This window comes from Nansenia antarctica, assembly GCF_963989245.1.
Source record: "Nansenia antarctica genome assembly, chromosome: 3".
NCBI classification, from domain to species: domain Eukaryota; kingdom Metazoa; phylum Chordata; class Actinopteri; order Argentiniformes; family Microstomatidae; genus Nansenia; species Nansenia antarctica.
In genome coordinates, this window is record NC_137688.1 from 66,802,057 (window position 1) to 66,823,905 (window position 21,849).

Sequence of the window (21,849 nt, forward strand, 5' to 3'; positions counted from 1 at the left end):
TACGCGGAATGAAAGTACAAGTTACGATACTTTCCGAATGTTTTCGTGAGGGGAGTCGCCGTGGTCGTTGTGATGGCGTTACGGGGCTTGCAGTGATGCAGCAGTCAGCAGTCAGCAGGTGGATTTTGAGGAAGTAAATTCCTCTCCCAGCGCTCCCAGCTGTTGGTGCGCAAGAGCGCGTTCATGCCGCTGATCTTCCGCGCAGCATGCATTTTGGCGACGCATGCGCACTGGCGCACCAGTTATGTGCACCCCTGAATATATCACTGTAAACACAACTATGTAATATATCACTGTAAACACAACTATGTAATTTCAATAAAAATACACAATGAAAACACTTGTGCTGATTATAGACGCTTAATGGCACGTTTTTTAATTTTCAAAAGATTGCAACCCACGCCCAGTGACAGACAGACAGGCAGCGAGTTGTTTGACTAGTTGGACGTTGGCTGCATGTCAATCATCTAAAGTGGTTTCCCCTCATCTTCATGGACAAGACATGTGGGGAATTCACCACAATCAATCACCAGATATTACCAGCTTTGTAATCACTCCTCCTGTCGTACGATTAACCTTTGAATGTAACCTAAATGTACACCAATCTGGCATTTCACCTGGCCATAGCACAGGCTAGTTGTCTACACTTGTCTTCAATTATGTGTTAAATTGCTTATTAAACGTATTTATTGATCTCTCCAAGTCATTAGAAACGGTCAACCATTACCTACTCATTCAGAGGTTGTCTGGATCTTCATGTAGATGATGCCCCATGGAGTGTGTCCCCGTTTATAAATACCAGGGCATTTCCTTTGACAAAGGCTTGTCTTTCAAATAAGTTTTTAATGAGCTCATAGTGGCGGCTGGTGCTAAACATTTTGGGTGGGGCACAGGTTATGGGGGCATGCTCCACGGGGAAGAATATCAACTTTAAAATCTGGATTTACAGTCAATTTTAGCATGAGAATAACAGTGTTTCGCCTAGGTTTGCTGCCTTGGGGGGGTGGCATGGACCGTGGCATGGATCCCCCCCCCCAGGGGGTAAGACCCTGCGACATACCAGCGTCATGTCCAGGGGGTGTACTAACTTGTACATTAAGCCGCCTCACGCTACGGAAACAGGAGATAGGCTCCTTCCCTATGGGCCATTAGGCTCGAGAACCATCGGTTCTCAAGGCTACTTACTTATGTGGTCTTGACTACCTGTCCACTTTCTCACCTGGTTCTTGCTCTCTCTCTCTGGTGTGCCGACACCATCCTGCTCTCTCTCCTTCTCTCCCTCTCTATCCTCCTCTCTCCCTTTTGCTGTCAACCAAAAGGCAAACATAACAACCAGAGTATTTATAATCTAATAAGAGGTATAAATTGATCCATATCAATTTATAACATAATTATAATTTAATTTTGGATTGCTATGGGCAATGCAGTCAGATAATGTCATTTTGACATTACTCTCTCACCTGGAAAAAAACATGTCCAACTATACTATACAAAACAGACATTTCAAATGCTTCAATCCACTGTCCATGTACTGTAAATATGCCATTATGGTATTACCAATGAAGCCCAATTCTAGCAGAATAAGAAAGATTGTATATCTACTTTAAGTAAAATAATAAAGTGCCTCCATTTAGCTCTTTAGCTGGCATGTGTGCAGCAGACTAGCTCATCTCATCACCTCTGAGCATATATCACTACATCTTATATATCACTACATCTTATATATCACTACATCTTATATATCACTATATATTATATATCACTACATCTTATATATCACTATATCTATATATCACTACATCTTATATATCACTACATCTTATATATCATTACATCTTATATATCACTACATCTTATATATCACTATATCTACATCTTATATATCACGTTGGGCCGGTTTCACAGAGAAGGCTTAAGCCTAATCCTAGACTAAAAAACATCTTCAATGGAGATTTTACATTGAAAGTGTGATTTAGTCCAGGACTAGGCTTAAGCCTTGTCTCTGAAACCGGCCCTATATCTTATATATCACTACATCTTATATATCACTACATCTTATATATCACTACATCTTATATAACACTATATCAGTGAGTTAGTTAGCTACCTAGTTAGTTAGTCAGTTAGTTAGCTAGTTAGCTACCTAGCTAGTCAGTCAGTCAGTTAGTTAGTTAGTTAGGTAGGTAGTTAGTTAGCTACCTAGCTAGTCAGTCAGTTAGTTAGTTAGTTAGCTACCTAGCTAGTCAGTCAGTTAGTTAGTTAGCTACCTAGCTAGTCAGTCAGTTAGTTAGTTAGTCAGTCAGTTAGTTAGTTAGTCAGTTAGTTAGTTAGCTACCGAGCTAGTCAGTCAGTCAGTCAGTTAGTTAGCTACCTAGTTAGTCAGTCAGTCAGTTAGTTAGTTAGTTAGTTAGTTAGCTACCTAGCTAGTTAGTTAGTCAGTTAGTTAGTTAGCTACCTAGCTAGTCAGTCAGTCAGTCAGTTAGTTAGTTAGTTAGCTACCTAGCTAGTCAGTCAGTCAGTCAGTCAGTCAGTTAGTCAGTTACGGCCAAGCTCCACCTGCTGCGTCGCGTCAACTCGCCATCGACGTTGCGTCAACTTCCCGTTGTCCAAGCTCCACCTGCTGCGTCGCGTCAACGTTGCGTCAACGTCAACGTTCTACTCTAGCTCCACTGGCATTTTTTGTATACGGGAGTAATTTCACCCTTGACTGCAATTATGTCCACAACAATAACAACATCATACAGAACATTTTCCAATCAGGGTAATATTTTATCTACATATTCCCAAATAGATAGTTGCTAGTTCAGTAGATGTTCAACTAACTGTCAACAACATTTCAACTAACTAACCACTAATCCTAAACCTTGCCCTAACCTTAAATCTAACCCTATTGTTGTGAAGGCCCACAGTTTTAGAGCCAGTTTTAGTTTCCCCGAAATCAGCCCTTCTGCCCCAGTTATTTACTTTGTTATTTTCTATACTATTCATATACGTTTCGTGAAGTGTATGTATTATTCTTGTAATGTTTATGCATATGTTTGACGACGTAGTATCCGGGGTGTGTCCGTGACCCGGATGCTACGTTCGGTGGTGTATATATAAGAAACGGAAGTAGTCCGCGAGTCAGTGTGTGGTGAGCATCAGAACGAGAGAGACCAAATGAGAGAGAGAGTAACGCGAAGTCAATGTAAGATGGCGGATTCAGTACGACGCACACCGTGCAGAAGCTGAGGACGCCAGGAAAGCGATTATTGAGTGTACCACTGTAGCCCGTTTAGTTGTGTTCCCGTTGGACCGCCTTGCCAGCAGCCGGCTGTTCAACGTTGGACCAAGCGAGACGCCAGCTGGACATAATCGTCGCCTCCACGAGCGGACTGCGACCGAACACTGACTCCAGCGGAGCTTCGACGCGGACCACCGGACTTGGGCCCTTCACCTCGTGGTAGACCACGAAGACGGCCCTTTCCCTCCGTGTTGCTACGTCACCCCCCCCTTTCGTCGGCTAACTTCATCGACGCACATGCCATTCAACCAGGCCTCAACGCGCACCACAGCCCTGGACTATCAGCCTGTTCAGGCCAGAGACTATCAGTGAGTGATTGAGTGTGTGTGTGGCCGGCCGGGAGGGAATGTATATATGGGGATGTATACAACCGTCATGTAAATAAATGTGTTGTTCATATGTAATACCGTGTGTTAGTTGTTTGTAGTTCCAATGCTAATGCTAATTGTATGCTAATGCTAAGTACAAGGCTAATGCTAATGCTAGTTGTTTGAATGCTAACGGCTAATGCTAATGCTAGTTCCCATGCTAATGCTAACGATATTAACTGCTAGTCTAACGGTTTGCTGGCGCCCCCTGCCTGTATCCTCCTATACTGCCTATTTAGCTCCATTAGTTAGATAACCAGCCCCTTCCTAAATTATACAGTCCTTTTCAGCTACTCCCTGGTTACAATTGGTCCTTCGAGCCGGATAGGTAGTGTAGTGATAGCATGGCTGAGCGCAGCCAACCAGACCAGACAGTTACCCCCCCTTCTCCGCCCCCTGAGCCAGAGCCACGACCACAGAGAGTCCCGCGGTTGCCTCCGAGGTTAGAGGAGTATGAGCTTGAGCTCGAAAGCTCACTGAGTGGTAGCGAGGAGCGCACTCCACGGGATACAGTGGTCGGAGAGGCCGAGGTGTCCGCCGGCGCGCGGGTGGCTAGCACTGAGACAGCCCTCAAAGAGCACCAGCCTGAGGATGAGATGGCAGAACCGCAGGGTTTTGCCGTGGAAACGGAAGAACAGGAAGGAGAGGCCCGGTCCGACAGCGCCTGCGGGCGCAAGAGGGAGGGCCTCAGCCTTAACGATCTGCCTCCCAGTACGACGCGCTCGAGACCTAGCTCCTGCCGCTCAGTGGCTTCCTACCGGTCCAGGGCTTCCGTGGGCAGTTCTGCCTCTGGGGCGGATAGCCTGCACTCCAGAGGGAGTAGTGCCGCGCTGTCCGAATGTATGCGCCAACAGGCCGAGATGGCGTTAGAGCGGGAGCGCCAACAGGCCGAGGTGGCGTTAGAGCGGGAACGACTCCAGTTCGAGCGTGAACGCCTCCAGCGCCAGGAGGCGCTAGAACGCGAACGCCTCCAGATGAACGGAGCGGAACGCGCGGCGGAGAGACAGCGCCAGGAGGCGCTAGAACGTGAACGCTTCCAGATGGAGCGCGACCGCCTCCAGACGGAGAGGCAGCGCCAGGAGGCGCTAGAACGTGAACGCCTCCAGATGAACGGAGCGGAACGTGCGGCGGAGAGACAGCGCCAGGAGGCGTTAGAGAGGGAACGCATCCAGTACGAGCGCGAGCGCCTCCAGATGGAGGGGGCGGAACGCGCGGCGGAGAGGCAGATGGAGGGGGCGGAACGCGCGGCGGAGAGGCAGATGGCGAGAGAGCAACTGCACGCAGAGAAGATGGAGGAAATGATGCAGACCATGCGCGACGTGTGCATCAGCAGAACTCCGTCGGCCCGTAGCTCCAGAGCATCATCCGCACGGCCCTCTCGAGTGCCATCTCCTGAACCCCCCGCCGATGGCTCCATGACCCCCGCCATGACTGTCCAACTACAGGCCCAGCTGACCACCTGGAAGGAAGAGGACCAGGGACCCGACCGCTACGCGGCCCAGAGGGAGCCCGCGTCGCTGCCCGGGAGGGGAGCCATCCCCCAAGAGCGTAGCACACCCCTAGGTCCTCCAGTGCACCAAAATGCATGCAGGCCGGACACCCAGACCGTCACTCCAGCACCGATGATCCACTACAGGATGTTCCCCCAGGTGGAGGGACCCAAGTTCCCCTTCTTCAAGGACGAGGACAGGAGCCAGTATGTGGAGCTACGCATCTGCCTAGACACGCTCTTGGACAACTCCTGCTCAGAGTCCTACAAATATGCGATTCTCCTTCAGCATGTGAGGAACCCCAGAGCCCACAACATGGTACTGGCCCATGCCTCCGCACCGACACCTTACACCAGAGCGCTCGCTGACTTGGATGCCCGCTACGGTCGTCCCTGGAACCACGCCCTTGCTGAACTGCAAGCCCTCGAACAGCAGGCCCCCATCAAGGATGACCGGGCGCTGGATGACTTCGCGCTCCGCGTGCACACCTTGGTTGGAATGCTGAAGACGCAGGGCCCAGCTGGCGCCAGCGAGATCAACAGCACCTCCAACGTAGAGCGGCTGCTCCGCAAGATCCCACGCTTCCGGCAGGAGAGGTTCCGGCGACAGCAGCGCGTTCGTAACCCCGGGAAGTTGGGTCTGAGCATGGCTGCCTTCGCGGAGTTCCTACTGGAGGAAGTGCATGACACCAACGTAGACGCCATGGGTTACGCTGAGCCGAAGAAGGAGAGGGAGAAGGGAGACCGCTGGGACCGGCCGAGCTCGAACAGAGGACGCCCAGTAGGAGTGCTGCACACGGAGGAGGAGCCTCGGAGAGAGAGGAAAGCCCGACCTGAGGGAAAGGATTCCTCTCAACCCCCTCAAAGGGGACGGAGAGGTCCACCGCCATGTCCGTACTGCACCAGCGAGCACTGGTTCAATGAGTGCAGTGACTTCAACAACCTGAGTACCGAGGACAAGCAGAGGTGGCTCGAGGAGAACCAGAGGTGCTGGAACTGTGGGCGCGACCATCTGGCTAAGAACTGCACCTTGAGGAGAAAGTGCAATCGCTGTGAGGAGGTCCACCTCAACATTCTACACGAGGTCTCCCTCGCCAGGTCCACGGAGGGCACCAGAAGCCCTAGGTCCGGTCGCGCACCGGAAGAGGAAACCCCTGTCTACTACCTAGACCCAACCCAGAGCAGCGGCTCCGAGGTCCTACTGAAGGTGGTGAAGGTCCGACTCCACCACAACAACGTTGTGTACGACACGTACGCCGTTCTAGACGACGGGTCGGAACGGACCATCCTCCTCCAGGAGGCAGTGCGCCGGTTGGGGCTCCACGGGACTGAGGAGAAGCTGACTCTGCGCACGATACGTCGCGACCTTAAAGAGGTCACCGGGGCGAGAATCAACTTCTCTATCTCCCCGGCGGGGAGGCCGTCGGATAGACATCGGCTTCAGAATGTCTTCACCGCCGACCAGCTAGCGCTCTCCCGCTACGACTACCCCCTGGAGAGGTTACGCGCAAGATATCCCCACCTACGGCGAGTAGAACTACATCCGATAGAAGGAGCGGAGCCAACCCTTCTCATCGGCTCGGACAACGCTGCACTGATCGTGTCGCTCCGTCCTCCGCTGAGAGGACCACGAGGCTGCCCGATGGCTGTTAAGACTGCGCTTGGGTGGGCCCTCCAAGGCGCTACCGAGTGGAGAGATAGAGACGGGAGAGCTACGTCATCCCTCCATGTCCGCACCGAAGAAGTGCAGACCATCAACTGCCTTCACACCAGTGTGGACTCCATGAATGCGGCGCTGCTAGACAACGTCCAGAAGCTGTGGACGCTAGACGTTGCGCCCTACAAGAATGAGAAGCTCTACGTACGGTCAAAGGAGGACGTCTACGCCCTAGACCTCCTTAAAGCAAAGACAGTGCGTATCGAAGTCCAGGGCGTTAAGAGATACGTCACACCACTACTCCGCAGAGAACTCATGCCAGAGTTTCGAGTATCCCCTCGAACCGTCCTACAGTGTCTGACCAGCACTGAGAAGCGTATGAGGAAGGACGAGGTCCTTGCTGCTTCTTACCGAACGGAGATGAAGAAACTGACGGAGTCCGGTCTGGTGAAGAAGCTTGAGCCAGCCGAGGCGAACCGGAGTGCCGAGTCTTGGTACCTCCCGCACCACAATGTTCACCACAACGGGAAGAACCGAGTGGTCTTCAACTGTAGCTACCAGGTGGGGAAGCTCAACCTCAACCACTATCTTCTCCCTGGTCCAACCTTGACCCCAGCCCTCTTGGGAGTTCTGGTGCGCTTCCGTCAGCAGCCGATCGCAGTCAGTGGTGACATTAAGCGAATGTTTCACCAGGTCAGGATGTTGGAGGAAGACAAGCCACTCATGAGGTTTCTCTGGAGAGAGGACCCGAGCGACCCCGACCCCTCTATCTACCAGTGGGAGGTGCTACCCTTCGGGACAACCTGCAGCCCCTGCTGCGCTACCTATGCGCTACAGACTCACGCCGCGCAGGAGACGGCACCTCCTGGAGTGTTTGACGCCGTCCAGAAGAGCTTTTACGTGGACAACTGCCTCCACAGTTCGAAGACAGCCACGGAAGCCCGTCAGCTAGTCCAGGACCTGCGTGCTCATCTCCAGGAGGGTGGATTTGAGATCTGCCAGTGGGCCAGCAACGACCCGCAAGTCATCAGAGACCTCCCGAAGGAGGCCACCTCGACCAGCAGCGAGGCTTGGGTCTCTCACTCACCAGATGATGCTCAGGAGATGACGCTCGGACTTATCTGGCAGTTCCAGACCGACACTCTACGCTATCGCAATAAGCCTGCAAAGCCTCAACGCGTCACGATGAGAACGATATACAGCACTCTAGCGAGCCAGTACGACCCACTGGGGTATATCGCTCCCTTCACGACGATGGCCAAGGTGCTTGTCCGGGAGCTGTGGGCCCAAGAACGAGGATGGGACGATCCTCTGCCTCGTCACCTAGAAGAGAAGTGGAAGGCCTGGGAGCAGGAACTTCCCACTCTCCAGCACATCAAGCTGCAGCGGAGCTACTTCCCTCCCTCCACGGACCTAGAGAGGAGTGTCATCACGCTACATGTATTCTGCGACGCCTCGGAGATGGCGTACGGGTCCGTGGCATACGTCAGAGCGGCAGAGCTTGGAGGTGAAGTCCACGTCTCGTTTGTCCTGGCACGTTCCCGAGTGGCGCCGAAGAAGCAACAGTCCATCCCAAGACTGGAGCTGTGTGCTGCCCTGAACGGCGCGCAACTGGGAAGGTTCCTGCTCGACGAGCTCCAGCTACCTCTGAAGAGCGTCACCATGTGGTCAGACTCCACTACCGTCCTCCAGTGGTTGAAGTCCAGCTCATGTCGGTACAAGGTGTTCGTGGGCACCCGAGTCGCAGAGATTCTGGAGTTGACTGAGGTGAACTGCTGGCGTTATGTAGACACCAAGAGGAACCCTGCTGACGTCATCACGAGAGGGGCAACTCTACAGGATCTGGCTGAGCCCCACCTGTATCACACGGGACCAGACTTCCTACAGGAGCGGGAGTCAGAGTGGCCAGCCACGCCGGCGTTAGCAGAAGACAGAGAGGACAAAGAGCTGCGTAAGACGTTGTTCTGCGGAGTCACCCAGGTCGTAGACCCTGCGACTACTCCAGGAGAGGAGTGTGAGACGCTCGAAGAGCTGCAGAAGAGGATGTTCTGCTCCAAGGCCGGTCTACCCCTAGATACTACGCTCAGCGCCGAAGATTACACCGCGGCGGAGCTCCTGGTGCTGCAGAGTGCCCAACAGGATGCCTTCTCCCGAGAGCGGGAGTGTCTCGAGAAAGGGAAGCCGATCCCCTCGGACAGTAGACTCCGCGGCTTAGCTCCAGAGCTCGACGGTGTTCTCATTCGCGTGGGTGGCAGACTGCGCCGCGCTCAAGATCTAGACCTGGACACGAAGCATCCCATCGTGCTTCCCACTAAGCATCAGGTCACCAGGTTGGTCATCAAGCACCATGATGACAAAGTGCAGCACGCGGGTGGAGAGCGTGTCTTCGCGGAGGTACGACGGAGATTCTGGATACTCCATGGACGGGAGGCGGTACGGAGATATCAAAGGTCCTGCTCGGACTGCCAGAGGTGGCGAGCCACGCCGCCGCAGCCCATGATGTCCGATCTGCCCGAGGACCGGCTGCGACTGAGACAGGCTCCGTTCCACTCTACTGGGGTCGACTGTTTCGGGCCACTCCTAGTCCGAAACCGGCGAGCCTCCGAAAAGCGGTGGGGCATGATCTACACGTGCCTGACGACGAGAGCAATGCACCTGGAAGTTCTGCACCAGCTCACAAGCGACAGCTTCCTCATGTCCTTCAAGAGGTTCACCTCCAGGCGAGGGACCCCTAAGACCCTCCGGTCGGACAGAGGCACCAACTTCGTCGGTGGTGAGGCCGAGCTGAGGGCGAGCTACGCTGCGATGACTGAGGAGGCCCGTGACCGACTCGCCTCCCAGCAAGTGAAGTTTGAGTTCAACCCCCCAAATGCTCCACACTTCGGGGGAGCCTGGGAGCGGGAGATTCGCTCAGTAAAGAACGTCCTACGTACCATTCTCGGACAGAAGGTGCCTACCGATGAGGTGCTCCAGACTGTGCTAGCAGAGATTGAGGGCATCTTGAACTCCCGGCCCCTAGGCTATACCTCCAGTGATGTAGCAGATCTGGATCCCATCACGCCTAACTTCTTGCTGATGGGGCGGCGAGACTCTGCACTGCCTCAGCTAGTCTACGACCCTGCAGAGCTCACCGGAAGAAGATGGTGGAGGCACAGCCAGGTGCTCGCGGACCAGTTCTGGAAGCAGTTCATACTGCACTACCTGCCGACCCTGCAAGTCAGGCAGAAGTGGACGAGGGAGAGAGACAACTTGTCCGAAGGTGCCGTGGTACTGGTGATCGACCAGTCCCTTCCACGCGCCGCCTGGCAGACAGGCAGAGTGACCAAGGTCCTGCCGGGTCCGGATGGAAGGGTGCGGACGGCCATCGTGGACGTTGGTGGTCGCACTTACACCCGACCTGTGGCACGCCTGATTGAGCTCCCTCAAATTAGCCAGGACACTATCACCTCCTACCTCACGCTGCTAGAGCAGCCTAGCCAGTGTGCCTTCTTAGTTAACTGAAACCGAGGGTTTCATGGGGCGGCTGTTGTGAAGGCCCACAGTTTTAGAGCCAGTTTTAGTTTCCCCGAAATCAGCCCTTCTGCCCCAGTTATTTACTTTGTTATTTTCTATACTATTCATATACGTTTCGTGAAGTGTATGTATTATTCTTGTAATGTTTATGCATATGTTTGACGACGTAGTATCCGGGGTGTGTCCGTGACCCGGATGCTACGTTCGGTGGTGTATATATAAGAAACGGAAGTAGTCCGCGAGTCAGTGTGTGGTGAGCATCAGAACGAGAGAGACCAAATGAGAGAGAGAGTAACGCGAATTCAATGTAAGATGGCGGATTCAGTACGACGCACACCGTGCAGAAGCTGAGGACGCCAGGAAAGCGATTATTGAGTGTACCACTGTAGCCCGTTTAGTTGTGTTCCCGTTGGACCGCCTTGCCAGCAGCCGGCTGTTCAACGTTGGACCAAGCGAGACGCCAGCTGGACATAATCGTCGCCTCCACGAGCGGACTGCGACCGAACACTGACTCCAGCGGAGCTTCGACGCGGACCACCGGACTTGGGCCCTTCACCTCGTGGTAGACCACGAAGACGGCCCTTTCCCTCCGTGTTGCTACGTCACCCCCCCCTTTCGTCGGCTAACTTCATCGACGCACATGCCATTCAACCAGGCCTCAACGCGCACCACAGCCCTGGACTATCAGCCTGTTCAGGCCAGAGACTATCAGTGAGTGATTGAGTGTGTGTGTGGCCGGCCGGGAGGGAATGTATATATGGGGATGTATACAACCGTCATGTAAATAAATGTGTTGTTCATATGTAATACCGTGTGTTAGTTGTTTGTAGTTCCAATGCTAATGCTAATTGTATGCTAATGCTAAGTACAAGGCTAATGCTAATGCTAGTTGTTTGAATGCTAACGGCTAATGCTAATGCTAGTTCCCATGCTAATGCTAACGATATTAACTGCTAGTCTAACGGTTTGCTGGCGCCCCCTGCCTGTATCCTCCTATACTGCCTATTTAGCTCCATTAGTTAGATAACCAGCCCCTTCCTAAATTATACAGTCCTTTTCAGCTACTCCCTGGTTACACCTATCCTTAACCATAAATCTAGTTACATATCAACAGAGTTGCAGTTGATAGTTTGAGCAGCTGTGGATCATCTATAAGGGAATAAAGTGTGACCCCAGTCAAGTAGGAAATGTCATACTGTCATATGCTCCACCGAGCGCGAGGAGAGCAGAGCGCGAGGTTATTAACAAAGACGTTCATAGCGGGAATTTCTGGATCAGGAGAGCACCTACATTCTCTTACATCTCTTTCATCAATTATGGGTACGTATAGCTTAATTTATCCACATCTGCTAGCGGTTACAGTAACAAGGATGAGCCGTTCGTCGTCCATTCCTGCAACAAGAGTTCAACACAGGTGCGGTGATTGACGCCCCACGTGGGCACGGCGCCCACGTGGGGCGTCTCATTGTGACGTCTGCGTCCATCCACCGTCAAAAATCAAGCAGCCATCGGACGCAACGTTGACGCAACGCAACGCAGCAGGTGGAGCACCTTTCATTGATTACAATGCATTTGATCCCAATTTCGGACGCAACGCACATTAGACGCAACGCTCGATGGCCATGGTGGAGCTTGGCCGTTAGTTAGCTACCTAGCTAGTCAGTTAGTCAGTTAGTTAGCTAGTTAGCTAGCTAGCTGGTTCCTGCGTACCTCTCCAAGGCCTTCACCGCGTCCTCATCGTCCCTGAACACCACGTAGGCGTTGATGCTCGCGCGCACAATGTTGTATTTCTGGTTTGGAGTCGGAAATGGCAAAACGTCACGTTTGACGTCAGACTTAACAACCGGATATTCAGGGCGCAATTTTTGCGCCCCGGCCGAGAAATAGGAGACAGCCAATTGGAGCGCTGCTACAGCTCACATGTAAGACAAAAGTATTTGGCCTGCTATAGACTTGCATTCGGCCGGCGCCCCGACTCCTCCCTCTATGTATTTTAACTGTGAATTTTACACACACACAGATCAAATGTTTATTGTATTGGAGGATTTTTAATGAATGCTGATAGGCGCAGACAGAATATCAGCCGCATTTTGTGAATAAACAATGTTTATTTAAAAAAAAAACTTTTACAAATCGCAACTAGGAAGTGAAGGTGGGGGCGGCGCCCCAGCGCCCTCTATCGGCCAGCCGCCACTGGTTTGCAGTTTGCCCTTTAATAAGTTATATATGAAAAATAATTAAGTTATATATATATTCTCATGCTAAAATCGACTGTAAATCCAGATTTTAAAGTTGATATTCTTCCCCGTGGAGCATGCCCCCATAACCTGTGCCCCACCAGCCGCCACTGACATTACCTACTGGTTATGCAGAGTTATTACAGGCATGTGAGCCGCACTGGAAAAACGTTGCCTACTGTAATTCATGCGAAGTTTAAGTGGCTCGTAATAAAATTAACGATGTTGTTATCTGCCGAGAAAATGAGTTTAATTCAAGATTTAAAGGGAACTGATGTTTATGATTGTATTTCAGTCTTTCTTTATATCCCTCCGGAGCTGTCTATCTCGCCTTCAACATGCCTAGTGCGTTCCACAACGGACCTTGCCCGGCCACGCGCTAAATGATACTGGAGTTTCTCCGGTGTCTGGGAGTTCGCAAAGGGAGTTCGCAATCATGTTTTCAATGTCACCTGATAAGATTAAGACCATTATATTATTACAGTTTAAGCAGCACTCGAGTTGAGGCGGGATGAAAACAGTCAAAATTGTCTAAAACTGCCCTCCCCTCTTTCCATACGTTTTGTCATTTATCAATTAACGTGGTATTACTGCTATTTCAAGGTGCGAGGGGGCACGCACACATGCAATGACATTTTTACTGACACTGAAGTCACTGACGCTGAGGGGATGCTAAAATTGTCCTCATATGATAAAATCCACCATCCCCCCTGATTTTCTTTTACAACTTGAGTACTGAGTATAAGCATGTGCCTGGTTAGTTGTCATGATCAAACGTTACAAATGCAACTTACCGAGAAGCCACCCTTCTCTGCCCTCTCCCGCTTCCAGACGACCCTATATTATAGCACTTGTCTTAATTCAGTCGCTATAATTGAGCCGCTATCACAGGTAAGGGCGTTAATACAAACCTCATTCACCTGCGTTCATTTTACCTGCGTTGGTATTTATAGAAGGAAGCACGTACGCAACTTTAAACCATCTCAGCCCATTTTATAAATAATGCTTAAGTCCGTTTAGAAAAATGTGCTTACGTGAAAGTCAAAGATGACGTTGAAGTACTTTTTTATAAATGAGGCCCAAGAACTCCCAGGTAATATTTTTAAAAATATATTTATAGAGAGGGATAAGGGATATCATATGAGTGGTAAACACAACTTTAACAAGGGTTATGCTTACACCCATCTCAGGAGCAGGTGCATAACATTCTACGGAGTTACCATGTGGAATGGGCTAGAGGAAAATATGAAGGAAAGCAGAAATAGTATATTTATCTCTTAAAGCAAAATTGGTTCCCTTGTACTACGCTAGGCTACTGCCTTTTTAAAATTGTCTGTTATTGTTTATAGCGCAGGACACTATTGCTACTTGCACAGCACTTTATGTTTAGCACTTGATGTCCCTTATGTCCTCTGTCTTTTATTGTTACTATTGTCTCTTTCTTTTCTGGCACAGTGTTGAGTGTCTCGTCCCATTTCATTTCACTGCATGTTTTACTTTGTATTTCTGTGCATGTGACAAATAAAGTACCCTTGAACCCTTGATTTAACGACGTTACTGCCGCCGTGGGAACCTCTGAACCACACCATCACCATGCTGGAACTAATGGTAGGGTCACACACACACACACACGGAATATTAATGATGGTATTGTGTGACGCCCTCTCCTGGCGATCTTGTGTATGGTTCTGTCTCTATCAGCAACTAGAGGACACTTGTGAAATTAAGGACAATAACATTTTTTACATTTAACATAAAACATTTTTTATGGATGGAACATCTGTATGAATATTCAAGTGTCTCTCCCTCTAACATTCATCTGAAAGGTTGGTCCATTGCATTAACATGTAATCATCTCTGGTTCTCCCCAGAATGTTCTGCAGAGCACAATTAGAGTTCAATTTTAAGTCAGGGTACTGTACAGCAAATATGTGTCTAATGTTAACTTGTTAAGACAAATGCCAACCTTACATTTTACAACCAGTAGTACATAAAATGCCCCATTTGAACAGCTTTATTCATTTTATTAGAACAATGGTAGAGAGAATATTTAGTTTCTTCTCCAATTAGGTATTTGCAGTTTTTACACTCATATTTATTAAAGTAATCTGTAAATGTACACTCTAAAATAATATCATGACTTGAATTTTGAATGTTTGCTATCGGTAAAGAAGTAAACCATAGAAAAAATATGGTATTGGAAAAAAACAACCATCCGTTGCACTTTATTTAACAGTATTGTTCTACTGGTATTATCAAGTATTTACTTCCTGGTACTTACTTTAAAGAACTACCTGATACCAAATGTGCTGGTACCAAAGGAGTGCTGTAATTACTAATAAATACCTGATCATTTCTGTACCGTAAAGACCCCCAAACCAAACATCTATTATTTGAAGTAAGCTCAAGTCACTATAGCTAAATTAATTAGCATAAAAATACCACATGACTGAATAGATTTCATAACAAACTGTCTGTGTAGGTTCTATGGTGTCTAAGGTATTATTACAAACAGTGATAAGTGCTGTCACTGAGTATTTGCTCAGCCTGATTTGCACCAAAAGTAGAAAGAAAGGGATTTCCAAGGGTCAGACATGGTTCTCCCTGGGAATTGTGTATGAAATCTAGAGGCATATTCCCTGTAGGGCTTTGAGGTATCTCACTCTCCTGACACTTATTTAGCAATTTCACTTGTTCAACACTCTGCCCTGGTCCTGGGATCCACAGATCTGGGCTGTTTAGTCCCAGATGTTGTAAATCTTGATAATCACTGTCGCTTGGAGGAACGCCACATTCAGGGGTAGGCAGACTGTTGTGACATGGATTCATATCATAGTTCAGTGCCTCTTTACTGTACTCATGTTGGAAGCTCATCAGTGGGGCATTCCTGCAGATATCAGTCTCTCTCTTATTTCCCAGGCTAACCGCCTCACTGAAGCTCTGATATCCAACAATGTCCCTTTTGACATTTTCAGCTGTGGACACATTGTTCTCACTGGAAGCATAACTCAGGCTAGTATCCTCTGTGGATGGGCCACCGTCATATGGGCAATATGAAAAGTCTGTTTGCATGAGGGTTGCAACATTTGTGGACAAGTTAAGGTCTTGTTGAACAATAGCTAGACAGACCTGTGGTTTGACATTTTTCAACACCTCTCCTTCATTAGGATGGTAGGCAAAGTCACAGGAGAGCACAGGCTGTGTAGAAAACACGGGTGTCAGAGTTGACTCTTGACGGCTAAAATAGGCCCTATTGTTGTAGGAAGATGATCCAAAACCTCCAACTTTAGCATTATAGTCAGATGAGGACACAGCACTGTCTCTGTTTGACTGTGGGCAGTTCATATGTGTACTTGCATAACCCATCAGAGAACTGTCAGACAGTGATGACTTATGCGGATGCCTATCAAGATGAACAAGGTTGGGGGAAACTTTGCTCAGGGCTTCCTGAACATGATTGATGATTTGCTCATTGCTGTGCGGGCAAGTGTGGGCATAACCTAGGGAAGAGGAATCCATCCCACTGCCATTCTGGCATCTCTCACCACTTTCTCTAATGGAGGGGGTTGTCCTGTATAGCAAAAAAAGAGAAGATATTTGTTTACATTTATTTCCAATACAAGGACTTGACTGCCAAGACAAGCAGGACTGAATGTGCAGACATTATATTACTATAGCAAAATGCTCACCATGGTTTTCCGTCAGTTATGTCCATTTTAGGAGAATCAACATAGATGGATGATAAAACTATTTTTCGAGGAGAGAAAAACTGTGATGGAGAAAAAGGCATCACCAAATGAAAATACTTCATTTGAAATATATAACAACTTATAGGGCCTCTAGATATAATATATATATAATATAATTAAGCAATGCCTGAGAGGCCGTGATTTACTGTCAATATTGCCATGGGTAGGGGGAGTTGTAAGGCACAATGCACAGTGAAGGGCTGGCTAACCCCTACCAAATGACAATATTTACGATAAATCACAGCCTTGAGGGCATTAATGCTACAAATACAACAGTTACACAACAAATTAGAAAATTGTGACAAGAAAACAAAGCTTTATGTATTTATTTTGTGATAGATTGTGGTGGTTTCTGCCCTGTGCTGAGAAATATTGTTCCTAAAACTACAAACGTTGTTAAGGGAACGTGATACAGAAATCTACTGCGGTGTAGGAATATCATAATATGTGATTTAACTGTGACATTATTGTTCACATCTTCGAACTCCTCTCGGCCAATCACAATGCTTGTTTTCATCAATCCGTTGTATAATGAAGGTTGTAAAATGAACAATATTTGAGATTGCATGTTTGAAATCTAGAGAAAGACAACTAGTTAAACTACATTTAAGTTTACCCATTCAGTTAATGGGGCCTTACCTTAATTTCTCCTGGAACCATAGACAAAAGGTCTTGGTTTGAACATTTAGGAATGTTATCCCACCATTTACCTTTGAGTCTGTATGGAGGACAAGGATGTATTTAGTCATAGGCTGATAAATACACATACATCCTCTGATTAGAAAAAAACTTGAAAAACATGATAACAATTTCAGGAGTACATACCTAACACAGCACCAATAGGCAGGTAATGTAATGATTACAACAGCAATGGAGAGGACAACAATTACAATGTTGAGTGGACTTTGAGGCGATGCAGCTGTGAATAAGAGATGGATGGAGAATAAGTTAGGTATCACCAGTCAAGGTTTGAGAACCTGCTAACATCTTTGTTTTATAACTTACGCTTAATAAATTCCCATTCTTCACTCCAGTCACTGATATGACTGTTTAAGCCAGATGAGTTTATTAATGTTCTGACCCTAAGCACATATTTTTTATTTGGCTCCAAGTCTTTGCCAAGTATCTCGTATGTTGATGGGATTTCCTATAGGAAAAATGAAGGGGGTCAATGTAGTTTCGTTTTGGTTGACTGACTCCATAAGACAATGAGAGGAAATGGTGTAATATGACTGGTTTATTACATCACCCTTACTTCCTTTGTTTCTCCTTTTTTTCTGTAGTTTAGTTGACAAATTAGATTTCTCGACATCCAGCCATTCAACTTGTAGTTTGTCTGACATTCGACCAGGAAATTGCCATTTACTGTTTGTGTCACATTTAGGATTGTGGGAACTCTAGGCTTTACTGAAGAGGACAAACAATAAGGTTAATTTTACATACGTTTTATTTGTAGGGTTGTTAGTCAGTCTCTAGTGTAATATAAAAAATAGAAATCTGCAAGAAGAAACTCACTGCTTTCCGTGATGTCGATGACTTTAACATATTGAGGTTTCCCAGAATTCCAAAGTGTTGCATTATACCGCTCCCCGCAGATTAGTGCCATTTCAATAGAGCATCCACATTTGGAAATATCTTTGGACCTCTCTTTTTCCTCGAATGTGCAATGAGTCATTCTGGGAAATACAGGTAGACATTAGAAATACGTCTTCCTAACGCGATTAACATAATCATGCAGCATTAAACAACACTGATACTTACCGAGGCGTAGAACTGTCCAAAAGATCCATATCCATGTTGTATCCAGAACAATTAGACTTGTCAGATGTAAAATTACAAACCATAAAATCTTCATAGTCATTGAAGCAGTGAAGATTCATCTCACTCATTGCTACAAAAAGAAGTAATCAATAAGAAAACTATTATTCATTATCTGGGAGAATAGGCCTCGGCCTATAGCCTACTGTAATCATACAACAACAACAACAACAACAACAACAACTACAACAACAACAACAACAACCACAACAACAACAGTCGTTTATTTGTATAAAACACTTACCACCCAGCACAGGTGCGAGATTGTTGAAAATGAGAAGCAACAGAAAATACATTACTGCCATAGCTTTTACGAGGCCACACTGTTCAATCTGAAATTATTCGGAGAATGTTTTCTGTCATTGTTTCAATTATTCTTTAACTTTTCTTTTTTTCCTTTCTCAAATCGTAGCCAAAATATTTTGAGGAAGTTGACGGTTTTTATATCAAAGACAAACCATTGAAACAAACAAAAGAAACATATTCCTTAAACCGCTTATAGTCCATTTAATCCTGATCAAACGGTTTCATATCATGTAGGAATAAAACACTGAAAGAAAAGTTTACTAGAGGCGACGACGCAACGCTGCTCACTGGAAATTGTTCCACTAGATTAGGGCACACCTTTCATGGGAAGTTCGTCCCCTTTCCCTATGATGATATCATCGAATTAAGGGCGGTTCTTTTATTCATTATATATAATTGCACGTTTATGATAAGACATCATATTTAAATATGGTGGATTTATATTTCAGCGATGACATTTTCTTAAAATAGAATATATTGATTCAGACATTATTACACAGTCTCTCACAATTACTGGCGTCTACTTTAGCGTCATCTGCCAGGCCTGCCACAGATCAGGGTTTCCGTTAGAAAAAATTGCCGCCGGACATCGTGTCCGGGAAGATTTCGATTTACCGGACAAACGTGATATATTCCGGTCATCATATTAAAATATAAAAAAAAAAAAAAAAAAAAAAAAAAAAAAAATCTAATATAGCTGTTTGTCGCGGTGATTACTGTTGTGTAGCGGCCTATATATGCCATTTAATGTCTATTTCTCATCCGATACGATTAGATGCGAGCTATATAATATATAATAATATAACATGATTCGCATGCGCGCTATGCCATTATGTCCAGCGCTGAACGGGCGCCTCACTGGGAACTGAACAGACAGCATCGATCAATGAACAGACTCCACATTACGTTAACTGAAGTTTGTTAAATTGTTTGGGATTAATGTGAGTTTTCTATTTTCTCTTTCCAGTTTTACCCTTTTTTTTTATCAATAAAACAACGTCATTTCTATAACCAGGTCTCGCTGGTTGGGAAGGCATTTCGTTTAGCTGCCTGTCAAATCATACTTAATCGGACTCGGGAGTATGTCAATGAGGAGAACATAACTGTTTATTGAGAAACAATAGGCAGGCTGGGATACGTATATAAAGAAATACCACAATGTCTAGATGTATAACATTTTATTGAACAGTGCAAGCATGTAGGCTTCTGGCGTGACATCGTACCCCTAACGTTCTTAGGGCTTGTTTGAAAAGCTTAGACTGAAAGTTAGTGCCCTGGTCAGATTGTATAACAAGAGGAAGACCGAATGTGGAAAAAAACGTTGTTAAAGCTTTCACCACTGAGCTGGCTGATATGTTACGCAACGGAACAGCTTCGGGAAAACGAGTAGCAGCGCACATAATAGTAAGCAAATACTGACTTCCACTTTTAGTCCTAGGCAAAGGTCCAACACAATCAATTATTACACGTTCAAATGGCTCCCCTATAGCAGGAATGGGATGCAATGGTGCGGGTGGAATGGATTGATTAGGCTTACCCGCCATCTGACAAGTATGGCAACAGTGGCAGTGCTTGGCAACATCCGCCTTCAGTCCGGGCCAAAAGAAATGTTTCAATATCAGCTGATAAGTTTTAGTTATACCTAAATGTCCTGACCACTGGCTCTCATGTGCTACAGATAACACCTGTTGTCTATAACTTACAGGCACAACCACTTGTTTTACAGTATTCCACTCACAACCATTTGCATTAGGAGGAGACCATTTACGCATTAATATCCCATCGTTAAGGAAATAAACTACGTTGCCCCCTATTTCAGATTCCTCACTAGCTGCATGTAAAAAACATTTGTTTAATGACTGATCAGCTACTTGAGCGACACGCAATCGCTCGCCGGTTACAGGCAGAGATAGGCTGTCAGCGGATGGTATGGTAGGACTCGGGGAGGATGGTAACTCTACCACTTTCTCCCTGGGAGAAGCTGAAACAATCGGGTTCTCATCCCTTTCAGAAAAGGCTTGCATAATCACACTATCACAGAGAGAAACATCGCTATCCTCCTCTCTGCCTCGACTCGATTGTGCACAAGTTATAGCGCACACCGGAAACAACCGCTGTTTCGCATAGGCAGCCTACACATTAGGAGTCATCATCATGCCGGTGTCAAATCATATCATAATAAAATAAATACATAGCCTATATATTCGTCTTTTTAAAAATAGAAGGAATCAGAATGTGAACTTTAGCGAATTGTATTCAAATTGTGCTTAGAGGGAATTATTTTCACCGGACATTTATGTCCGACGAGTTTTCAATTTGTCGGACATCAAAAACTTTTACCGGACAATGTCCGGGAATTACCGGTTAACGGAAACCCTGGACTTACACCAGTGAAACAAACCCGAACCTTTCCGTTTGTTTTTAGGGAGGTCGACCTAAGTTGCTCATCCAATTCGTTCCACTTGAGGGCGGTATTGCCATTGGACTGCCCAATGTGTCTAGTACTCGTATGTTACCATACATTCAACACAGTCATCTAACCATCCTAGCCAATATGAAGTGTTGACACTGAACAATGGTTGGCTTATGGTTGGCTTACCATGAAATGTTCTCTACCATAGCCAATCATGATCACTTAAGCGGTTGTCTCGCCCCTCCCCTCCCCAACAAACAAACAAAAAACACCTTTGCAGCTGCGACTGAGGTCGGATGACAATGAGAAGCTTCAGTAGTAACGCGCCGCATTGAATTACCGGTAACGTTAACGGCGTTGTAACGATGGAAATAGTAATTAATTAGATTACCCGTTACTGAAAAAGTAACGCCTTTAGTATCGCCGTTTGTTTTAACGCCGTTATTCGCATCACTGGTCTTTAACTGGTTCAGCAGCAGGTTGTTAACCTTGCACAGCTTGCCCAGCTGCTCCACCTCATCCTTGTACGCCGCCTCGTCCCCCCCCGAGATGCAGCCCACCACGGTGGTGTTGTCTGCAAACTTTATGATGGAGTTGCTGGGGTGGACGGGGGTGAAGTCGTGGGTGTAGAGGTTGTAGAGGATGGGGATCAGCACGCAGCCATGTAGTTTATAATACTGCTATTGTGTTTTATTGATTACTATAATTGTTCTATTATAATTTTTATGTTAAAGCACTATGAGATGCAACGTTGGCAGGAAAAGTGCTATACAAATAAAGGTTATTATTATTCACTGGTATGCTGTCTATTCCCTGGTGTATACAGTAGAGAAAATAAGTATTTTACCCCCCCTAAAATTTGAATAGGTAGGTTCATTTTCACAGTCGTTGAGAGACGAACTATAATAGGGATTCATGGAGTAGACGGGTGGTAAATGGAAACTCGCCTCTCGGGGAGATATTGGGGTGGCTCATAAAAGAGCCTTTGGGGATTTACTCAGATCAGGGTGGTCGTC